The sequence below is a fragment of the Myotis daubentonii genome, chromosome X (genome assembly GCF_963259705.1).
Source record: "Myotis daubentonii chromosome X, mMyoDau2.1, whole genome shotgun sequence".
NCBI lineage: Eukaryota > Metazoa > Chordata > Mammalia > Chiroptera > Vespertilionidae > Myotis > Myotis daubentonii.
Genome location: NC_081861.1, coordinates 25,158,076 through 25,182,686, shown reverse-complemented (window position 1 = coordinate 25,182,686; position 24,611 = coordinate 25,158,076). Strand labels below are relative to the sequence as shown.

General features: G+C 44.1%; 1 pseudogene; it reads right to left on the bottom strand.

Moving 5' to 3' along the window:
* Nucleotides 1-1,053: 1,053 nt before the first annotated feature.
* LOC132223433 (UDP-GalNAc:beta-1,3-N-acetylgalactosaminyltransferase 2-like) lies at nucleotides 1,054-18,015 on the bottom strand (annotated as a pseudogene).
* Nucleotides 18,016-24,611: the final 6,596 nt, after the last annotated feature.

The window sequence follows — 24,611 nt, the reverse complement described above, 5'->3', positions numbered from 1 at the left end:
CTTCGCGTGACCTTGCCCTGAGAATCAGGGTCCCTGTGTGCCCTTACACCAGGAATTGGAGTCACTGGCTCTTAGTATGAATGCACAGGGAATCAGGATCTCAGGCACAGGTGATAAGAAACACAGTCAAGTCACTGGTGCTTGGTGCTGCCTCCTGCCCAGAGAATGGGGGTCCCTGGGCCTGTGATACACGGGACAAATTTCCAGTGTTCGCGCGATTGTTCAGAGCCCAGGTCTCAGAAGCCAGCCCTATGCGGGATCAGTTCCAAGGTGCTCTCGCACTTCCAGGCTAAAGTTCCTGGAGCGCTGAGGCCCAGGCAAGAGGTGGGTCTATCTGTTAGTTACTCTGGCGCTGCCAGCAAGCCTGCGGGAAGGGAGGATTGGCTCTGTTACTCACGGATCTGCCATGGGGATTTCTGAACTTTTGGTGTCCACAGGTCTGTAGCTGTGGTCACAGGTCTCTGTCCCCAGTGGCTGCAGGGTCCTGGTATGCGTCTGAGATCAGACTGGGTGGTGCTGAGGCCAGGATCCTAGTCTCAAGCAGCTCTGTTTCCCAAGATGGCGTGGTCGCCGTGCCTGTGCTGGCCGTCCAGGAGTGCCCACGCAGGGATCCGGACTCCTCCGCCTAAGACTGCCCGGTTTAGCAGCCCCTTAGAAGACCTGCAGAATCTAACTGTCCCTAGCTCATACACACACACCACATGCGTCCACACACTCCTCTATCACTTCCTTGTGCTCTCACACTCTCTCCCTCCCTACCTTCCTGCTGGTCGCCATTTTCTATTCTCCATTCAAGATTTCTTAACAAGCCAACTTTTAACCAAAACCGATAGCTAGTGAATGCTAACTAGAAATGATGCAGCAGGATTTATAAAATATTTGGTATTTTTCAAATCTTCCAATATATAAATACAGTTTTTGTTATGCTACAGCATCAGGGTTGTTTCTTAAAGAGGAAACTGCGAACATGAAGTGACACAATGCGGGTCCAGGGGAGCCTGCCTGGAGCTCCTGAGGGAGCATGCATCGAGCTGCGCTTGCTCTCCTCCGGTTCACGCAGACACCCAGACCCCTCCCCAAGAGTCACCTTCATCTGGCCTCGCAATGACAAGGGTCACCACACAGGTCCTTCAGCCTCCACAGGTCCGTGAGCTCCTGTGGGGAGTACTGCGGGGAGGACAGCATCTTGTTTCACAGGTCTTCTCACACAGCCACAGGCTGTCCTGGTATCTTTTAGGTCCTATGGCCGCCATCCATATGCCTATGCTCACATCTTCACCTGGTAGGTCTTCAGCCTGCCCGAGTTGCTAGCCAGCCAGTGGACGATGCCCGGGAGACCACGTACCCCGACCCGCACGCAAAGGCAGGGTACGCAGGGCTTGGGTACTCCAGCTCCTGCCACTTCCCCGTCTGGTCCACGGCCCAGTTCAACCTGAAATCTCCCCACCAGACACTTGGGCCCTGCAGGGTCCTGTGGACGATTCTGTTGAACATGGCTTCCAGGTATATGTAGCAGTTGTCATCTGTCTTCAGCAACAAATCAAAGCTGGTGGCTTCCACGGTCCACTTATAGAAGTTCAACTGCTTCGCGGGAACGTCCCAGTAGATGTCAACGACGCCCACGAAGACAATATCGCCATGGCGGCTGCTCTCCTCCTGAAGCAAAAGGCGTCTTCCTTGCGGAGGTTCCTCAGATGGTCAGTGTGTTGTCTGGGGCGAGAGTGGAGGTTTTGTAAGAGAGCATCATCTTCCTGAATCGTATAAATAAAGCCGCCAGCCACGCCCTCCACACCTTCCGTGAGTTCAGGAGGCCACACACCCTCCCGGGCTGTCGTGACCCTGAGGAATCCTCCCCCATCATGGACCGCCACCCTGCGGAGCTCTCTGGACACCAGGCCGTGCAGGTCTTGGCTCTCCCACACAATAGTACCTTAAAAGCTCTCTGGTAAGACGAACTGCTCCGCGGGCTTGTACCACAGTCTGTTCACCTGCACCCCACAGTTCGGGGGACTAAAGCGAGCGATGAAGAGGGCCTTCTGAGTCCGAGATGTTGAGCAGCCGGCAGGAGTAGGGGTCCTCCCGGTCTTCCACGGGCACCTCGCAGCCACGGGTGCCGATGATGAACTTGACCAGCACCCGGTGACTGAGTGCGGGGTGTTGGAGTGAATGTTTCAGCCAGGTGCTTCTTATCACATTCCGAAGCTCATGGTTATTGCGGGCGGACAACACACCAACTACCACGTCATAGTGACTGTGTTTCCCCTGAGGAAATGGGGCCAATGGATCTCATCTTTTAAAGAGCCTTCGAGGTGTCTTTATTTTATTTATTTATTTTTTAAAAAATTTTGTTTTATTGCTTAAAGTATTACAAAGAGTATTACATAGGTCTCCTTCCCCCCCCCCCCCCTTGACAATCCCCTGGCGTCCTCTATCCCCCAGTGTCTTGTGTCCATTGGTTATGCTTATACGCACGCATACAAGTCCTTCCGTTGATCTCTTACCTCCCCCCAACCCTCCTGGGCCTTCTCGCTGTAGTTTGACAGTCTGTTCAATGCTGCTCTGCCTCTTTATCTATTTTTGTTCATCAGTTTATAATGGTCTTTATTATCCATAAATGAGTGAGGTGTCTTTAAAGGTCCTAGGGGTGAGCCCTACGGGGGACAAGGCGGAGGTGTGCCTGGGCTGCGGGGAGCGGGGAGCACAGCCTAGCCAGAGGTGCAGCGCCGCCCAGCACCAGCCAGTTTCTCATTGGCCACCCCGCCAGCCCCACCTCTGGTCCCCATCTCGAGCAGGGCCCTCCTCGTCCTGGTGGAGGGCAGGGAACCTGCCGAGGGGGCGGTCGACGCCCCGTGCGACTGCTCCAGGGGCTCCCGCCGCCATGCCATCCAGGTACCTTATGGTTTCCTGCCGGGGCCCTGAGATCCTCTGATGCAGGCAGCAGCGGCCTGGACTAAAAGCTTAAATTGCCTGCCAGCTTGGTTCTTTGAGCCAATGTATTTTTACTGAGACCCATCATGGTGTTTTATTGTGTCAGGAACTAAGAAGTCCTATCTTTGTTTCTACTTTTACTGACTTCATTAAAGACCGGTTTGACTCTTATGATTTTATGAGAATTATTTCTTATAAAAATCTTTGAAACTCTAGAATATACAGATGCACAATAATTTGAGAATTTTAAGTGGATTAAAAATAAGTTACACTGCTTAGTTTTCTTTTTTGCATGTGTAATTTTGTTCTGAAATGTGCCTTAGGATTTTAAAATGATTTTTTATTTTCTTAGGGAAGAGCAATATGTATTATGGTTTATTATTTCCAGCAGATGGCAATGTTTGGTGCAAAAACTACTTGATTTACCAACTGCAGATTTTCAAGATTCTCTTTGTTTTTAAAATCCAAACTTCATAGTCCATATTTGAAAGTACCCTTTTAAAAAGACTCAATGAGTTAACTTGCTTAAGGTACTGGGTAGGCTGGTGAAGAAATACATGTTATTAAAATTTTGACAGATTAAGTCACATTTTACTGTAGGAACAATATTTTAATAGAATACCTAAGATAAGTCCTTTCATGCAATGAATATTTATCCTTAGATTTATCAGTTCTATAAATTCTGATTTCCTCATAGATTTAAAAAATAATTTATTTTGAAACAATTTCAGATGACAGAAAAAGTGCCAGAACAATACAAAGAACTGCTGTAGTCCCTTTAACAAGATGCCCCAATTTTTAACACTTTGCCTCAATTGCACTATTGTTCACTCTTCTCTCTGTGTGTCTATTAGCATTAGTCTTTCTCTTAATCTTTTGAGAGCTGGATGTCCCATCACCCCTAAACACTCCAGAGTGTCTTTCTCCAAAACAAGCTCACTTTCCTGCATAACTAATATACAATCCTCCAAATCAGGAATCAATATTGGTATCACATAACCATCTGATATATATCCATCAATTCAAATTTCACCAGCTGGCCAACATTGTCACTTTGCTCATTTCTGATTGATTATATTTTCCAATATTATATGTTGTGTGTAGGTTTCCTCTAATCTGAACCAGTTCTTTAGTCTTTCCCTGTCTTTCATATCTTTAAAGTTTTTAGAGTATGGACCTTAAATTCTGTAGGATGACCTGGGTTCTGTCTGATAATTCTTCATAATCAAGCTCTCAGGTCATTCATTATTGGCAGAAATATTACAGAAGTGATACTTTACATCAGGAGGCACATGATGTCAATCAACCTGCCCTGTCACTGGTAATGTTATTATGATTACCTGGTCATCAGGTTTTAACTAAAATCCATTGTTGAATTAAAACCCATTTTAATTAAAACTTATTATTTGTTTTTTAAAAGCAGTATACATTTACTTTCTTCACACACTGCCCCCAAACTTCAGAAAAAACTCTTAAAGATACCCAATTTTAAATAAGAAGTCATTTCAAACAACGTGGTTAGTCTGTATCAGTGTTTTCCTTTTGCTAAGAAGACATCATTGATTTGAGGAGTAATAATGCTGCATTTATGGTTTAAGTGTTTATTGGAAATTACCAGTTAAGATCATCACCTATTGTGGATATTTTATAAGAAAGCTATTGACAGTTTGAATTTGATCACACATCAGCAGAAACAGCTTGACTAGTAATTGTATTTTCTTGTGTTTTATTCAGTATCAAAACTATAGTATTTAAAAAACAAAACATCTTTTATAAATGTGTCATTACAACATCTCAAAATACTTAATATACAAAAATGTAAAGTATTAGTGTATTTGATAAGAAATAATGACAAGTTGAACAGTGCTTTTATATTTAACAAAATACCCTAATAATAAAGATATTTGAAGGAGGAATTGGTGGGTTAAAGTGGAGCAAGTTGTCTTTTAGTTCAATTTAAATAATAATATTGATAATACTTATATATGATGAAGACATCAAAACATATAGAAAAATATAAGTAAAAATTTCCCTCACCTTACCATCCCCAGGTCCCAATGTTTCTTTTCATAAGTATAACCATTATTTTTTCTTATTTATTCTTCCAGAAAAATGTTTGCATCTACAAGATACATATATTATTTTTTTGGGGGGGGGAGGAGAATGGAATCTTGTTATGGAATCTTTGAACCTTTCTTTTTTCACTTAATGCTATTATATACTAGTAGACATATCATCACCTATAGATGCATTTCTTTCTTTTAATAGTTACATAGTATATTTTAGCATGAGCTACCATAGTTTATTTATCCCATTTTAGTGGGCATTTTTAGTTGCTTCTAGGTTTTTAAATTTACAAACAAAACTGCAGTGATTCATTACATATATCTTTGTGTACCTTTGCAAATATGATATGATTAAGATGACAATGTGGTGGGGTGGGCTGATCACATGGCTGCTGCTCCTCGGACAGGGGCGGGCTGCCTGCAGGGCTGCTGCTCCTGAGATGGGGGCGGGCTGCCTGCAGGGCTGCTGCTCCTGAGATGGGGGCAGGCTGATTGCAGGGCTGCTGCTTCTTAGGCCAGCAGGGGTGGGCTGCTTGAGCTGCGGCTGCTCCTCAGGTAGGGGGGGGTGAGCTGCTTGCGCAGCTGCTGCTCCTCAGAAGGGGTCAGGCTGCTTGCAGGGCTGCTGCCCTCCAGACAGGGGTGGGCTGCTCCTGTGACTGCTGCTCCTTGGATGGGGGCAGGTTGCTCTTGCAGCTACTGCTTGCATGGTTGTGGCTCCCTGGGCTGAAGCATTGGGCCAGCTGGAGAGGAGCATGCTTTGGGATTCACAGGAGCCTGTGGCCAGGGTGGCTGGAATCTCTGTGTCTGTATCCGAGGTAGCAGGTCCCTGGTGGGAGTGGCTGTAGAGTCCTGGAAGGTGTCTGAGGGCACTGTGGATGGAGGTGAGCTGGGCTCCCAGTCACAGCAGCTCTCCCCTTCAAGATGGTGAGGCCTCTGAGGAAGAGCTGGCCGCCTGGGGACTGTTTGCAATGGTAGCAGAGGTTGCCCAGCTAGGTAAGCCCGGTCTGCCAGCCCCCGAAGCTCCTGTGGATCTAACTGTCCCTCACTCACGTACACACACACAGATCCACACACTCCCCTTTCACTCCCTCCCTCACTCATGCTCTCTCCCTCACTGCCACCATCTTCCTGCCTCTGTAGTTGGGTCTGGAGTGTTATTGACCTGTTTGTGGATGGAGTATCCTCTCTGGGTGTCTAGTTATGTGGCTCTCTCTCTACTACATTGACCAAACAGGACAAAATGCAACTTGACAAGACACGACACCAAGGGAACAAAATATGAATGTACTCATGACACCAATAACCCCAATATAAGTGGCCACCAGAAAAAAGAGAATTAGGGGAGAGAAAAGAGAGCACAAATTATATCGAAGAGAGAAAAAATGGTAAGAGAGAAAATAAAAGAAGAAAAAGGAAGAAAAAGGAAAAAATATATGGGGCGAAAACACCACACAACAAACAGATTAAAACAAAAATGCAAACAACATACACCCAGAAAAGAGGGTGGGGGCAGAATCTGTAGAGACTGAGCTTATATACAGAAATTAAGGTTAATGAATTGAATGAATATGGGGAGGACCTTTGTTCAATATAGAGGAGGTAGAAAGAGGATGAGTAAGAAGAAAAAGAAAGATAAAGAAAAAGAATAAAAATAAAAATAGAATGATGAAAAAATAATGTGAAAAGAAATAAAAAATAAAGCAACAAATGAAAATTAAAAAAAAAACAACAAAGAAAAAAAGAGATAACAACAAAAAAGTGGAAGTGTTGTTCATTTCTGCTGAGTTACATAAAGGAAAAGTACACAATTTCTGCCGAGTTTTAATGCCTCATGGGGGCTGGTTTAAGATCCCACTCTTCTGTATTGTATGCTGGGTTCTTGTCCCAGCATCAAGAAGTGTTCAGGAATCTGGAGAAGGCTATGCATAGATGTTAAAGAGGAGTCCAGAGACTAATAAAAAGTCTGAAGACAAAATATAATTTTGAAAGGCATTTTTGGGGTCAAAGGAGCTTAGCTAAAGGAGCTAAGTTCTAAGGTCTTATGTCTAAGGTCTTAGGTTCTCCTCGTCCCCAGGACTCCATGCTTTTTATTAACACAATTTGTCCTGAGGCGAGGCAGAGATATATACTTCAAAGGGTCAGGGTTTGGTACAGAGTCCATTGTCAGAATGGGGGAATTAGCCTACGGCTGTTCAGGTGTTTGGCCAGTAGGAGGCAATAACATGTAGATTAAGAAGCCCTTTAACTGTCTGGCAGCCAAGAAATCAATTTAATGTATCCTATTCAGGTTTGGGGAAATGCCTCAGCCATTCCCAGATGCAGCCTTGCTGTCATGCTGGAATTGGTCTCCTGCAGCCTGGCACTTCTCAGTTTCCTATTAGGTAGTCAGCACCATGTTGAAGTTCCAAGTGATCCACTGCTCCCCTGTTTGTGTCTATCTCCACCACCTGACTGCCAGTAGGTGGGACCAATCTTAGCCTGTCTGCCCACTTTCAATCTTAATCTCTCAAGCGGCTGTTTCTGACAGGGCTATATCTGGGGAGGTTGCTGGAACTGAACAGCCTCTCTTTAGCCCAGTCCCTGAGGGCTCTCAGGAACTATTCAGATTTTTTTTTCTGTATTTTTTGTACCACTCAGGGTATAGTCTAGCTGTGGCTGTATTGGTTGCCTGGAGACTGCAGGGAGGGGCTGGCTCTTCAGGAGTAAATGTCTGCTTAGGTCCAGAGTGTCAGGCACGTCTCAGTGCCAGACTCCTGTCCATCTCTCCCTGACCTGGTCCTCTTTCCAGCCTCTCCCCAGATTACACAAGTCCACACCTCCACCTGCACCTCAGCCACGGGTGAGTGTTTGTATTTGAAAGGTCCTATGAACTGGGTTTAGTGAGTAAAAGCAAAAACTAAAAAGAGGGAAAAGTGCTGCACCACTGTGAGTTTCTCTCCCCCCGGCACCAGGTGGCTTGGGCAGTTGTTCAGGTTGCCCCCTCCAGGCTCAGCCTCTTTTGGCTGTGGGCTTATGTCTAGAATCCCCTGCTGCCAGCAGCCCTGTGGACTTCCTTTCCACAGTCAGATGTTACGCCTGTCCCAAGGGACTCGACCTCAGTGCTGAGCAGCTTCCTTCGGAACCTCTGGGCTTGGAGGTTTCGTAACTCTCTCCAGCCCAGATCCCTGATCTTACCTTTCTCCAGGTGTCCTCTGCCCTTCCCGGCTGCAAATTGTCTCACCAGCTGTGTCTACTTCGCCAATTCTGGGTGGATGTTATTCGATTTAGTTGCTCCTTCTATCTGCTCCAGGATAAGGCTCGGGACACTGCCCATTCGGCCACCATTTTGCCTCCCACCTATCCTCTCCAACTTTTTTTTGGTATTATTATTTTGGCTATTCTGGAACTTTGCATTTGCACATGAATTTTAGGAAGAACTTTTCAATTTCTTTAAAAAGCTGGGAGGGAGAAAATTGGAAAACCAAGATGGCGGCATAGGTAAACACCGGAGTTGGCTGCCTCGAACAACCACTTCACAGATGCAACTGGAAGACGGAGCGGACATCGCCCAGAACCAAAGGAGGACTGGCTGAGGGGAAGTTCTTCAACTAGAAGGAAAGAAAACAGCATACGAGACTCAGAGGAGGCGCAGTGCGGAAAATACAAAGGTGCGGAGGTGCGCGTGGAGTGGGCTGGTGGCTGAGGGCGCAGTTGTCGTTTTCAATCGGGAGGGAGGCTCAAGCTCTGAGCTCCAGTTCTGGGCGAGTCTCTAGGGACCCAGACTCAAACGGGAGAAGCGGGAATGTCTGGCATCGGTCGGAACGCGAGGGCAGCTTTCTCTCCGAGGTTTGCAGCGGTTGCTGGGACTCTGAGAGGCAGAGCCTCTGGGGACGGGACTGAGAACAGCCATAACTGCTTGCCCCACCCGCCCCGTAGATCCCCTGGGACCTGCCCCACCCAAGCCCTGCACAGAGCCATTTGCCGGATAGCCTCAGGCAAAGGCTAGATTAGCACCTCCCTAGAGGACAGAAGTTTTCCCACTGCAGACACAGCTGATTCTCACAGCCAGTTGGCCTGGAGGTCAAATCCCCCTAGTATTAACTACAACAATCAAGGCTTAACTACAACAAGACTGCGCACAAAGACCACTAGGGGGTGCACCAAGAAAGCATAAAAAATGCGGAGACAAAGAAATAGGACAAAACTGTCAGTGGAGGATATTGAGTTCAGAACAACACTTTTAAAGTCTCTCAAGAACTGTCTAGAAGCCGCCGATAAAGTTATTGAGATCCTCAAGAAATCTAATGAGACCTTTGATGTTGTGATAAAGAACCAACTAGAAATTAAGCATACACGGACTGAAATAACGAATATTATACAGGCTCCCAACAGCAGACCAGAGGAGCGCAAGAATCAAGGCAAAAATTTGAAATGTGAAGAAGCAAAAAACACCCAACCGGAAAAGCAAAATGAAAAAAGAATCCAAAAATACGAAGATGGTGTAAGGAGCCTCTGGGACAGCTTCAAGCATACCAACATCAGAATTATAGGGGTGCCAGAAGATGAGAGAGAGCAAGATATTGAAAACCTATTTGAAGAAATAATGACAGAAAACTTCCATTACCTGGTGAAAGAAATAGACTTACAACTCCAGGAAGCGCAGAGAACCCCAAACAAAAGGAATCCAAAGAGGACCACACCAGGACACATCATAATTAAAATGCCAAGAGCAAAAGACAAAGAGAGAATCTTAAAAGCAGCAAGAGAAAGAAACTCAGTTACCTACAAGGGAGTACCCATACGGCTGTCAGCTGATTTCTCAACAGGAACTTTGCAGGCCAGAAGGGAGTGGCAAGAAATATTCAAAGTGATGAATGCCAAGAACCTACAACCAAGATTACTTTATCCAGCAAAGCTATCATTCAGAATTGAAGGTCAGATAAAGAGCTTCACAGATAAGGAAAAGCTAAAGGAGTTCATCACCACCAAACCAGTATTATATGAAATGCTGAAAGGTATCCTTTAAGAAGAGGAAGAAGAAGAAAAAGGTAAAGATACAAATTATGAACAACAAATATGCATCTATCAACAAGTGAATCTAAGAATCAAGTGAATAAATAATCTGATGAACAGAATGAACTGGTGATTATAATAGAATCAGGGACATAGAAAGGGAATGGACTGACTATTCTTGGGGGGGAAAGGGGTGTGGGAGATGCGGGAAGAGACTGGACAAAAATCGTGCACCTAGGGATGAGGACAGTTGGGGGGGGGGGTGAGGGCGGAGGGTGGGTGGGAACTGGGTGGAGGGGAGCTCTTGGGGGGAAAAAAGAGGAACAAATGTAATAATCTGAACAATAAAGATTTACTAAAAAAAAAAAAAAGCTGGGAGGGATTTTGATAGGGATTATATGGAACCTGCAGATTGTTTTGGGGGATATTACTATCTTAACAATATTAAGATATTCAATTCATAAAGAGGGAACTATTTGGTATTCTTATTTTCTTTCATTGATATTTATTATATTTTGTATGATTTTATATCTTTTAAATTTATCGAGACTTTTTTTATGCCCTAACATATGGTCTGTCCTGGAGAATATTCCATGTACCTTTATGAAGAATGTGTATTCTGCTCTTGTTGGGTAGAGTGTTAGTAGATGTCTCTTAGATCTGATTGATTTATAGTGTTATTAAAGTGTTCCATATCCTTATTGATCTTCTGTGTAGTTGTTATCTATTATCAAAAGCGGGGTAATCAAGTCTCCAACTATTATTGTTGCATTATTTGTTTCTTCAGTTCTGTCCATTTTTGCTTCATGTATTTTGGGGCTTTTTTGTTAGCTACATATCTACACTAATAAAAGAGAAAAATGGTAATTGGCGTACGACGCTACCCTTTTCATTGGCTAATCAGGGCTATATGCAAATTAACTGCCAACTAAGATTGGCAGTTAACTGCCAACAAGATGGAGGTTAATTTGCATATGTAGGCACAATGCAGGGAGGCAAAAGGGAAAGCAGGAAGAAGCCCCCTGATCGGAAACCCAGGGGGCAGCTAAGAGCTGGGGGGCAGGGCAAAGGCGGCCCTGGGGCCGCCTTTGCCCTGCCCCCCAGCCATGATCAGAGAATCAGGCGCCTTTGCTGCCCTGGCCAGTGATAGCAGGAAGTAGGGGTGGAGCCAGCGATGGGAGCTGGGCACGGTCGAAGCTGGCAGTCCCAGGAGCTAGGGGTCCCTTGCCTGGGCCTAAAGCGGAGCCCACAATCGCGGGGCCACTGCAGCTGCGGGTCCCTGCTGCCCAGGCCAGACGCTTAGGCCAGAGGCATTAGGCCTGGGCAGGGGCGGAGCCTGCAACTGTGGGGAGCTGGGGGTCCCCTGCCCAGGCCTGACACCTCTGCCGGAGGCCTCAGGCCTGGTCAAGGGGCTGATCCGGTGATTGGTGATCGGAGGGTGATGAGGGTCAACTCCTCTGGCTGAGGCATCAGGCCTGGGTGGGGGTCTGCGGGTCCCCTGCCTAGGCCTGATGCCTGGGCCAGAGGCATCAGGCCTGGGTGGGGGGCGGAGCCAGGGATTGGGGGGATATGATGGTCCCCTTGCCCAGGCCTGAAGCCTGGGTCAGAGGCGTCAGGCTTGGGCAGGGGGTTGAGCAAGCGATCAGAGGGAGATGGGGGTCCCCTGCCCAGGCATGATTCCTGGGCCAGAGGCCTCAGGCCTGGGCGGGGGTCAGAGCCTGTGATCGGGGGGAGATGGGGATCCCCTGTCCAAGCCTGACACCTCTGGCGGAGGCGTCAGGCCTGGGCAAGGGGCCGATCAGGCGATCGGAGGGTGATGGGGGTCTACGCCTCTGGCTGAGGCGTCAGGCCTGGGCAAGGGGCCGATCCTGCGATTGGAGGGTGATGGGGGTCAACGCCTGAGGGCTCCCAGTATGTGAGAGGGGGCAGGCTGGGCTGAGGGACACCCCCCCCACCCAGTGCACGAATTTCGTGCACCGGGCCCCTAGTATGTTTATAATTGTCATATATTCTTTTTTGTGGGTGTGTTTTTTTAGTACTTACTCAGGGATATTTTTCCATTGACTTTTTAGAGAGAGTAAGGGTGGGGGGGGAGAGAGAAACATCGATGTTAGAGAGACTCAATTATTGGTTGCCTCCCAAATGTGCCCCAACCAAGACCAGGTATCTAACCTATACCCTAGGTACTTGCCCTTAACCGGGAATTGAATTGGTGACTCTCAGTGCATGGGCCATCACTCTACCACTGAGCCACACTGGCCAGGGCTCTTATAATGTTTTTTGTCTTAAAGTTTATTTTGCTTAATAGAAGTATAGCCACTTTAGCTCTCTTTTGGTTACTGTTATATGTATTCCTTTTACTTGCAATCTATATTGTGTCTAAATCAAAATTTTGTTTCTCATAGATATATATTTGAATCATATTTAGGGTACATTTTTCCAACCTCTGACTTTATTTGTTTGTTTTTTATTATTAACGGTATTACAGATGTCCCCCATTTCACCCAGCCCTTCCCCACACTATTGTTTGTGTCCATGGGCTATGCATATATACATATATGTTCTTTGGTAAATCTCTTCCCATCACTTCTCCCTGATCCCCTCTGAGATCTGTCAGTCTGTTCCATGAGCAATGCCTTTGGGACCTATTTTGTTCATCAGTATATTATGTTCACTAGATTCCACATATAAGTGAGATCATGTGATATTTGTCTCTCTCCAACTGGCTTATTTTGCTTAGCATAATAATCTCCAGGTTCTTCCATGCTGTCACAAAAGGTAAGAGATCCTTCATTTTTACAGCTGCATAGTATTCCATTGTGTAAACGTGCCGCCGTTTTTTACCCACTCATCTACTGGTGGGCACTTGGGCTATTTCCAGATCTTAGCTATTGTAAATAGTGCTGCTATAGAAATAGGGAGGCATATATTCTTTCTGATTAATGTTTTGGGATTATTAGGATATATTCCTAGAAGTGGGATTATTGAATCAAATGGCAATTTCATTTTTAATATTTTTCAGAAGCTCCATACTGTTTTCCATAATGGCTGCACAAGTATGCAGTCCCACCAGCAGTGTGCTAGGGTTCTCTTTTCTCCACATCCTCGCCAACTCTTGTTGTTTGTTGATTTATTGATGGTAGCCAATCAGGCAGGTGTGAGGTGATAACTCATTGTAGTTTTAATTTGCATTTCTCTGATGATTAGTGACATTAAACATTTTTTCATGTCTCTTGTCCATCTGTATGACCTCTTTGGAGAAGTGTTTATTCAGGTCCTTTGCCCATTTTTTAATTGAATTGTTTATCTTCCTTTTGTTGAGTTGTATGAGTTATTTATATATTTTGGAAATTAACCCCTGACTTTTAACTGGAATATTTCATCTATTTACATTTAATGTAATTATTGATAAGGAAGGATTTATATCTGATATTTTGTTATCTTCCTTTTATAAATCTTAGAGCTTTTTTGTTCCTCTATTTCTCCATTGCTGCCTTATATTATGCTAAATATTTTCTAGAGTAGCATTTTTATTCCCTTATCATTTCTCTTACTATATTTTGAGTTATTTTCTTAGTGGTTACCTTATGGATTACAATTAATGTCTGAATTTATAGCAATCTAGTTTAGATTAATACCAACTTAATTGCAATCTCTCTCTATATATAACCCTAATATGCAAATAGACCGAACGGCAGAACAAGTGAACAACTGGTTGCTATGATGTGCACTGATCACCAGGAGGCACATGGAACATGGTGGGGTTGGCAGCAGGAGGCAGAGTGTGGAACATGGTGGTCATTGGCCACAGTGAGATGGTGGAGCAGGTAAGCAGGGGTGTCAGACCAATGTGGGACACTGGTTACTGTCATCGGGGTGAGCCTCTGGTGGTTACTGAAAATTCTTTGCTACTGCATGCCGCAGTCCTGCTAGGCACTCGCACCCACTGCCAGCACCAGAGCCACTGCTCACACCCTCTGCTGGTGCCTGGTGCTGGCCCTGATCGCTCAGCACCATCAGCGGATGTGAGCGGTGGCTGCCGGCCCCAATTGCTCCTCAGGGCTTCTCCACCTCCCCCTGCTCCTGAGGGATGATTGAGGCCAGCAGCCTCCTCTCAGACCCACTGCCAGAGCTGGTCCCGCTCACACCTGCAACCAGTGCTGGAGCCGCTGCTCGCACCCACTGCTGGAGCCTGGTGCTGGTCCCAATCATTTGGTGCCATCAGTGGGTGTGAGTGGCAGCTGCTGGCCCTAATTTCCCCTCAGAGCCTCTCCACCTCCCCCTGTGATCAGGGCAGCAGCCGCTGCTTGCACCCACTGATGGTGCTGGCCCTGCTCACACCCACTGCTGGTGCTGGCCCCAATCACTGTGCGCTGTCAGTGGGTGTGAGCAGGGCTGGCACCATCAGTGCATGGGAGTGGTGGTGGTGGGAGTGGGGCTTCTGGCAGACAGGGGACCAGAGGCCATGGCAGGAGGGGCCAGGTGGGGGCACAGAGGATGGGCCGAGACCTGCCCCTGTACCCACCGCAGCCTCGTGGCCCACACTTCCTTTCAAGGTGCATGAGTTCATGCACTGGGCCCCTAGTGTTATATAAAAAAGAGATTTGCTCCTATATAGCTCCTTTACTCCCTCCCTCCTTTGTGCTATTATTGTCATACAATTTATATCTTAATACTTTGTATGCTCATCAACACAAATTTATAATTAGTGCATTACTCAGTTGTCTTTTAAATTAGATAGACAAAAAAGAGTCTCAAATAATATTTGCTAATCATGAGACCCTGGGCAATTTATTTCAAGTCTCTAATCTTAGATTTCCTTATCTATTTCATATGGTTGCTATGAGGATTAAATGGGATAATGAATGTAAAACATTTTGAACTGTGCTTAACACATAATAAGTGTTCAATAAATGGTAGCTTTGGTTATTAGCTGTTATTTTTTGTTAATCTTCAAGTGAGGATATTTTTCTATTGATTTTTAGAGAAAGTGGAAGGGAGGGGGAGAGAGAGATATTGATGTGAGAGAGACACATCAATTTTTTGCCTCTTGCAACCTGCAGCTGAGGTACATGCCCTTGACTAGAATTGAACCCAACACCCTTCAGTCCGTAAGGCAACACTCTATCCACTGAGCCAAACCAGCGAGGATAATTAGCTATTATTTTTTTCTACCATCATGCCTTTTCTCATACTGTTTAATCTATTCCTAATCCCCTCTTTCCTATTTTTCAATGCCAGGTTCCACTTCACTCTTTAAGTCCCAGTTCAAATACCACCACTTTCATGTTCTGAAATTGAACAGGCTATTACTATCATTACAACACTTATAACTGTCTTCCTTAGATTGCAATAATTTGTGATATATTTTAGCTCTCATTCTACATTCTCAAATTCATAAGGGTGGCTATTATGTATGGTTTTGTGTATCTTTCACAGTGTGTAACCCAGTGCGATACATGGAGTACAAGTGCCTTTTATGAAGTAAGTACTCAGTAAATGTCTACTGTATTATTTAATCATGTGAATAATTAAAAAATGCAAAAACGGATTCAATTTCCTAGTTCTGTTAGTAGAACTGAGTGCAATTTTAAAGCAATAAACCAGGCATGATACAAAAGAAATATTTCCTTTAAGTGATTAAGGAACTGTCTTAGGTAGATGGGAGAGAGAATCACAAAATACTGAAATTCTTATTTCTTAGAATGTGGTAGTTTGAAAGACTTTCAGTGCCTCTCAATATATAAATGGGTAGTGTAAAAATGAATTTAAATGGAAATGAAGAAGCAGTGCTCCCTAAAAGAAATCAAAGAAAGTAAAATCACGAAATTGTGTACTTTTCCTTTATGTAACCTCAAAAGTGGTAGGTAGGAAAGAAAAAAAAATCAGTGTAGTTTGATGGGCATATACCAAATCTTTAATATTAGAACAAGAAATTTTGAATTCCAGCACTCAGTATTAGGTAAGTGACTTTGGGTAAGTCCTATAGTCTTTCTGATTGTCCATTTCCTTGCTTGTAATGCCTGTGCCACAGAGTTGTTTAGAGAAGTCAATGAATTAATGGATTGTGAAATCATTTTGTGAGCTATAAAGCATTTTTGGTCACTCTTTTCTCTGCATTTCTACTGCTATGTTTTTATCATCTGGTATAGCATTTCTCATGTTGTATTGTAATTTGTTTGCTTATCTCTGTTCCCCACTAGACTCAGCCTTTTTTAGAGCAAAGATTTTTGTTTTATCTTTGAACAGCAGGGCCTAATATATAGGTTCTCAATAAATGTTTGATGAAAGTGTGAATGAATGTTTCAGGTTGGAGATGAACCCAGATGACTTCTTAAGTTTCCTTTTCATTCTGCTGTTTAAGATTCTATGAGACGATCTAGAAATAATTAGATATTGACAAAAGAAGAAATATTTAGAATTTAAAAACATGAAATTGAAGGACAGTTACAGAATTGTTAAACACATATTAATATTCTAGAATATACTTTCAAGGGGGAAGTTGTTGAGATGAGTTAATTGAGTTTAGGTATAAGAAGGGAGGTTATGATTTGTCAAGTGAAAAGTAATTTTTCTGGCCATGGAATGATAAGAGCTGAAATGAATTTTTTAAAAGCTAGGAAAATTGTCAGAAGAATATTGTGCCAAAAAATTCATTAGAGCAGAAAGGTATTAAAAACATTTTAAGAAGTATGGTTAAATAATGACAACCAGATTCCCTTGTTAAGATGCTGATGAGACTGATAAGACATAAGTGGAAGTTTTGTTGTATTTGTTGTTTGAAAGGATTCAAAACTACATTTTCAATAGGAGCAAAGTATGAGTCCTTAAAAAGCAGAACAGAAAAACCTACTGGCATAGGTTTTAGTAGACAGAAGAGATCATAAACACAAGGTGTAAAGATGAAGTAGAATTAGTAACATGAAAGAACAAATGACTGCAGTTGGTTTAGAAAGGACCAAAATCACTTCCAGTGAGAAATAAGGAAGAATAAAAAACAGTGATCTTAAATAAGAAATTGAAGAGAGATGGCAAATACAAAAATAGCATTAGAATTCTAGAATTGGGATGGACTTTGAGAGAACTTACAACTAAAGAACTAAACCACAGATTCCTTATACTGGAGACCTCAAAGCCTAACCTGCTACATCATAAAGTGTCTGTTACCACATTCCCTCTACCTGATCATTGACAAAATACCTGGGGTAGGATAAAATAGATGTGATTTGTGGGTGGGTTCTCACCATAGAGGCTTTATTGTGTCATTGAGGAATTAAAAAATTTGCTTTTAAAACATCAGACACTAAGTTAGAATACCAGCTCTGCCTCTTATTAGTTGTCCAACCTTGAGCAATTACTTAATTCCCTAAAAACATTAAGAAAGAGCTCTATTTAGGTAATTTCTATTTTTTTATATGCCTGGGTTGGTCATCTAATTTTCCTTTTTTATTTTTTGCCTGTTCTCCATTTCTTTTTTAAAATGCTACTTTCTAAGACATTTCACGGTTTTATCTTTCAACCCTTTTATTGATGACTTAATTTCTCTTGTCATATTTTGAATTCAAAAGAACTTTTATCTTCTCAATAGTCCTTAAAATTTCTTCTACTTGTGTTCTAATCTCTCCAAGGATGTCAGCCATAGATTTTCCTTTTGAAAGTTTTCCTTTGCACTTCAGGAATCTTCTCTAAGAGACTAGACCCCCAGTCTTCTGTTGGGGTGGGGAAGGAAAGTTATTTTGCTCTGCAGAGTAGGAGATACTGCAGGTCTATCAGTATCTTAGGCTGACTTTCAACCAGTCCTACTGGTTTTAGGAACTCCTTTCCCCTAATTACAGAGGTACCTGGCACTACAAATTCCTGGCATTTTTTTTTTTTAAGTTCTGTGGTGTAAATTGAGTTGTTTACCAGCTTTTCCTACTGATGACTTGGGATACAGGTTTCCCAGTTCTACTAAATCAGTTTCTACTTGTCCATCTGCTATCTGGTTTCCAAAATTTGTTGCTAATGTCTTCTCTCTTGTATCCCCCATTTTGTTTACTTACGTAATTTTAAAATGCCTTTACTATAATTTTATCAGTTTTGAGTAAAGAGCAGAGCTAAATGTATGAGTTTGATCTGCCATCTTTAACCAATTCTCGTATTTATGCCTTTTATGTCCATCCTTTACATTTTAACCATCACCATATTATACAGATTTTTACCACTTTATATCTAATCTCCTTGCTTCTAGCACTTCCTTGTCTCTAGTGTATCTCTAGTCTGTCCTCTGCAATGCTGTAGATTCATCTTCCTGAATAAATTGAACTGTGTATATCACAGCTTTGAGTGTAAAAATTCTTCAGTTGCTTCCTGATGCGGACAGGATCAAGTCTACGTTCCTTAACCTGACATTTAAAGCCTTCCATAATCTAGCCTCTTCCCATCTTTTCAACCTCATCTTAGGCTTTTAGAAACACTCACATCCATACCCATACCCATACCCATACCCATACTCATCTGTAGCTTTGATCAAACATGTCTGGAACAAATGAGGGCACAATAGCTGGGCTTACCTGGTGATTTATCAGTAGACTTAGCAGTTGACCTACTGATTTTGAGCGACTAATTACAAACTCTCTGTTGTAAGTGAATAGTTGTCTGGCATGAGGCCCATTTCAGTCTAGGATTCTAAAATCTGTTTTGAATAATATGTATTTTCTTATGTTCAGTATATTGCTGAGGTTTTTCATGCTTTAATACTCCACACCTTATTTATTTTCTACTAGAATCTGGAGGTGCAAAGATGAATAGGAGGTGGAAATTATGCCCTACTAGAGGCCAGGTGCATGAAATTCATGCACCGGTAGGGTCCCGAGGCCTAGCCAGTGATCAAGGCCGATTGGGGCCTTCTGGCTGCTGGCCGGGGCCTTCCTTCCCCCAGCTACCAGCTGCTGTCCAGGGCCTTCCTTCATTCTGCACCCCCCCTGGTGGTCAGTGCATGTCTAAGCGGGCAGTTTAACTCCCAGTTGGTTGAATTTCTGAGGGGACAATTTGCATATTAGCCTTTTATTATCCTATATAATAGAGGTAATATGCAAATTGACCATCACTCCAACACACAAGATGGCCGCCCCCATGTGGTCAAAGATGGCCACCCCCATGTGGACACAAGATGGCCTCCACAAGATGGCCTGCAGGGGAGGGCAGTTGTGGGTGATCAGGCCAGCAGGGAGGGCAGTTGGGGGGGACCAGGCCTGCAGGGGAGGCAAGTTGTAGGGGGGCCTAGGCCTTTAGGAGAGGGCAGTTGTGGGGAACCAGGCCTGCAGGGGAGGACAGTTGGGGGGGACCAGGCCTGCAGGGGAGGAAAGTTGGGGGGGGGGGACAAGGCCTGCAGGGGAGGAGAGCTGGGGGAGACCAGGCCTGCAGGGGAGTGCAGTTGGGGGCAATCAGGCCTACAGGGAGGACAGTTAGGGGCAATCGGGCTGGCAGGGGAGCAGTTAGGCATCGATCAGGCTGGCAGGCAGAAGCAATTAGGGGCAATCAGGCTGGCAGGCAGATGAGTGGTTGGGAGCCAAAGTTGGAAAAGTGGTAGGATTATAAAGTGGGGAAAGAAAGCAAAGGTATAGTACAAGATATGGAGTTGTTTCATTTACAGATTTGAAGTTAACCTATTTGATGTGAAGGGAAAAAGAGCAGAATACTGAAAGACTAGATAAGTCCATACTTCAAACTCATGTATAAAAATATAACATGAGTTTGCAGGGGAGAAATCAGACAAGACAAAACAGGAGGGGGAGTTCCATAGGGAGCAGAAAAAAAGAAAGGAAAATTTTGTAAAACTATTGATAAATTTTAAGGCAAAGTATTTTTACATGTTTTTATTATTTTATTTTCAATTACAGTTGACATTCAATAGTATTTATTTGTTTTAGGTGTACAGCGTACTGGCTAGACTTTTATATAATTTATGAAGTTATGCATCCCAGTAACTCTACTACACACCTGGCACCATACTAGTTATTACACTATTATTGACTATATTCCCTACTAGAGGCCGGTGCACAAAATTCGTGCAAGGGAGAGGGGGGTCCCCTCAGCCCAGCCTGCACCCTCTCCAATCCGGGATCCCCAGGATCAGGCCTAAACTGGCAGTTGCACATCCCTCTCACAATCCTGGACTGCTGGCTCCTAATCACTCACCTGACTGCCTGCCTGGTTGCCCTTAACTGCCCACCCCGCCAGTCTGATTGCCCCTCACTGCCCCCCTGCTGGCCTGGTCACCCCTAACTGGCCCCTGCTGACAGCCAAGTTGCCCCCAACTGCCCCATCCTTCTGGCCTGGTCGCTCAAAACTGCCCCCCCTGCCAGCCTGGTCACCCCTTACTGTCCCACCCTACTGGCCTGGTTGCCTCCAACTGCACCCCACTACCAACCTGGTTGCCCCTAACTGCCCCCCTCTGCCTGCCTGGTTGCTCCTAATTGACCCACCTGCCAGCCTGGTCACCCCCAACTGCCCCCCTGCTGGCCTGGTCGCCCCTCACTAGCCACCCTGCCGGACTGGTTGTAGGCAGCCATCTTGTGAGGGTGTGAGGGTTAATTTGCATATTATCTCTTTATTATATAGGATGTTGTATTTTACAGCTCTGCAGCTATTTTGTGACTACCAATTTGAACTTCTTAATCTCTTCACTTTTTTCACTCAGCTCCCCAATCCTCTCCCAAATGACAAACATCAGTTTGCTTTTTGTATGACAAATTCTAAGAGAGAAGGTGTTTTTTTATTTTTTTACTTATTTTTTATTTTTAAAAATACATTTTTATTGATTTCAGAGAGGAAGGGAGAAGGAGAGATAGAAACATCAATGATGAGAATCAATGATTGGCTGTCTCCTGCACGCCCCACTCTGGGGATCTAGCCTGCAACCCAGGCATATACTTTGACCAGGAATCTTGGTTCATAGGTCAACTCTCAATCACTGAGCCACACCATCCAGGCAAGAATGTGTGTGTGTGTGTGTGTGTGTGTGTGTGTGTGTTTTAAATATGTTTTTATTGATTTTTTTAAGAGCGAGATGAAGGGAGAGGGAGAGTGAAACATCAATGTGAAAAACATCGATTGGTTGCCTTCTGCACACCCCCTCCTGGGGATTGAGCCTGCATCCTAGGCATGTTCCCTGATGGGTACTCAAACTGGTGACCTCATGGTTCATGAACAATGCTCAGCCAATGGTGGCACACTGGCTAGGGCTAAGAGGGAATATTTTTTTCTTTTTTAAAAATTTCTTTATTGATTAAGTTATTACATATGTGTCCTTATCCCCACATTATCCCCCATCCCCCCACTCATGCCCTCACCCCTCTGTTGTCTGTGTCCATTGGTTAGGCCTATATGCATGCATATAAGTCCTTTGGTTGATCTCTCCCCCTTACCCCCACCCTCCCCTACCTTCCCTCTGAGGTTTGACGGTCTGATCAATGCTTCTCTGTCTCTGGATCTGTTTTTGTTCATCAGCTTATGTTGTTCATTATATTCCATAAGTGAGTGAGATCATTTGATATTTATCTTTCTCTGATTGGCTTATTTCACTTAGCATAATGCTCTCCAGTTCCATCCATGCTGTTGCAAATGGTAAGAACTCCTAAGAGGGAATATTTTGACACCATATATTATTTCACTAGTAAATTTTGTACAATCTCTCCTTTGAAATTTATGAGAAAGGATAAACCTACTTATTGTTTAGCTGTGTGCTATGTAGTATGGGGGCCACTAGCCACAAATGGCTTCTGAGTGCTTGAAATGTGGCTAGTCCAAATTGATATGTGCTGAAAGTGTAGAATACACACAGGTTTTCAAACATTTAGAGTAACAACACGAAGAATATATCTGATTAATATTTTTTATATTGATCACAAATTTAAATGATACTATTTGGTCATGTTAGGTCAAGTAAAGTGAAATATATGAATTTCATCTGTTGTTGTTTTTTACATTTTAAAATGTGGCTACTAAAATTTTTTTAATTATATATGTGGCTTGCATTGTATTTCTATTACACAGCATTGGTCTAGTAGTCTCTGTCCACATTACTGCTCTTGGAAATGTTTCACGTCCTGTTCAGATTAAGGATTCTGTAATGTGATTATATCTGTATAAATTTACTTAGATTTCATGTCATTCTGATATTCACTGGATTTATTTTGAGCAGTTTAGGTGGTCAGTTACCACAAAACAGATTCCATATCAGGTTCCTCAACAGACTTTCTTTACAAAACCTTCTTGGCATCATAGTAGGTGTCATTTTACCTTTGAGCTGTATTTTTATTCAACTATTTTTTATTCTAAACACTATTTGGTGAGTATTGCATCTTTATAGTTTCAAAAATAGTAATTGTTAATAAATTAACATTCCTATATTTCAAGGTGGTTAAATTCTGATATGGCAAAACTTGATTTGTTCCTGCTTTATCCAGGAAGTATAAATCCGGGAAAATTTCCTAGGGAACTAAGACTTAATTAATAACAATTTAAAACCAGTTTTTGATAGAAATATCTATAAATTTTTCTCTTTTATAAAGTAACTAGGGGCCCGGTGCATGAAATTTGTGCACTGGGGGGGGGGTGTCCCTGAGCCCAGCCTGCCTCCTCTCACAGACTGGGAGCCCTCAGGGGATTCCCTACTGATGGCCTAAGACGCAGTCTGGCCTCCCTCTGTGGGAGGTGACCAGGCTGATCAGGGGAAGGCGCCAGCCCCATCACCCCGCTGCTGCAGCCAGTGCCAGCTACCGCAGCCGCCAAGGTGTTTGAATCAACACGGATTCCAGTCCCTTCACCACGAAAAAATGACAACTTTAGGCATTTTCAAGATGTGTCTTTCATGTGACATTTCTTTCTTTCTTTCTTTCTTTCTTTCTTTCTTTCTTTCTTTCTTTCTTTCTTTCTTTCTTTCTTTCTTTCTTCCTTCCTTCCTTCCTTCCTTCCTTCCTTCCTTCCTTCCTTCCTTCCTTCCTTCCTTCCTTCCTTTCTTTCTTTCTTTCTTTCTTTCTTTCTTTCTTTCTTTCTTTCTTTCTTTCTTTCTTTCTTTTCTTATCCTCACCTGAGGATAGGTTTCCATTGATTCTTAGAGAGTGTGGAAGAGAGAGGGAGAGACAGAGAGAAACATCAATGTGAGAGGGACACTTTGGTTGGTTGCCTCCTGCATGAGCCCTGATCTGGGCCTCAGCCAGGGAGAAGCCTGCAACCTAAGAACATGCCCTTGAGCATAATCGAACCTGGACCCTGCGGTCGGCAGGCCAAGGGTTTATCCACTGAGCCAAACTGGCTAGGGCAGGATATGACATTTCTTAGGTCCTCCAGCAGTGGACCTTCATTTTTTCCTCCAGGACTGTGGTGAAAAAACCCTAGATCACCTAGGCTCAGTTCCTGGGGTTCGCGCATTTGCCTCCAGCCCAGGGCTCAGAAACAGGCAGTGCGCCTAGGCTCAGTTCCTGGGGTTCACGCGTTTGCTCCCAGCCCAGGGCTCAGAAGCTGGAAGTGCGCGTAGGATCAGTTCCAAGGTGCTCCCGCACTTCCAGCCTAAAGTTCCTGGAGCGCTGAGGCCCTGGCAAGGGGTGGGTCTATCAGTTAGTTACTCTGGCGCTGCCCCCAAGCCTGCGGGAAGGGAGGATTGGCTCTGTTACTCACGGATCTGATCTGCCCCGGGGATTTCTGAACTTTTGGTGTCCACAGGTCTGTAGCTGTGGTCACAGGTCTCTGTCCCCAGTGGCTGCAGGGTCCTGGTATGCATCTGAGATCAGACTGGGTGGTGCTGAGGCCAGGATCCTAGTCTCAAGCAGCTCTGTTTCCCAAGATGGCGTGGTCGCCCTGCCTGTGCTGGCCACCCAGGAGTGTCCGCACAGGGAGCGGGACTCCGCCGCCTAAGACTGCCCGGTTTAGCAGCCCCTTAGAAGACCTGCAGAATCTAACTGTCCCTAGCTCATACACACACACCACATGCGACCACACACTCCTCTATCGCTTCCTTGCACTCTCACAGTCTCTCCCTCCCTACCTTCCTGCTGGTCGCCATTTTGGAAGTCGCCCATTTTTTGATTGGATTGTTTCTCTTCCTTTTGTTAAATTGTCTGAGTTCCCTATAAATGTTGGAGATTAAACCCTTATCGGTGATAACATTGGCAAATATGTTCTCGCATGCAGTGGGCTTTCTTATTGTTTTGTTGATGGTTTCTTCTGCTGTGCAGAAGGGTTTTTTATGTACAATATCATGTCATCTGAGAATAAGGACAGTTTACTTCTTCTTTTCCAATTTGGATGCCTTTTATTTCTTCTTCTTGTTTAATTGCAATGGCTAATACTTCCATACTATGTCGAACAGGAGTGGTGAGAGTGGGCATCCCTGTCTTGTTCCAGCTCTTAAGGGAAATGGTTTTAGTTTTTGCCTGTTGAGTATAATGTTGGCTGTGGATTTGTCATCTATGGCTTTTATTATGTTGAGGTATGATCCTTCTATTCCCACGTTGCTGAGAGTTTTTATCAAAAATGGGTGTTGAATTTTGTCAAACGCTTTTTCTGCATCAATTGATAGGACTATGTGGGTTTTTTTCTCTCAATTTGTTTATGTGATGTATCACGTTTATTGGTTTGCGGGTA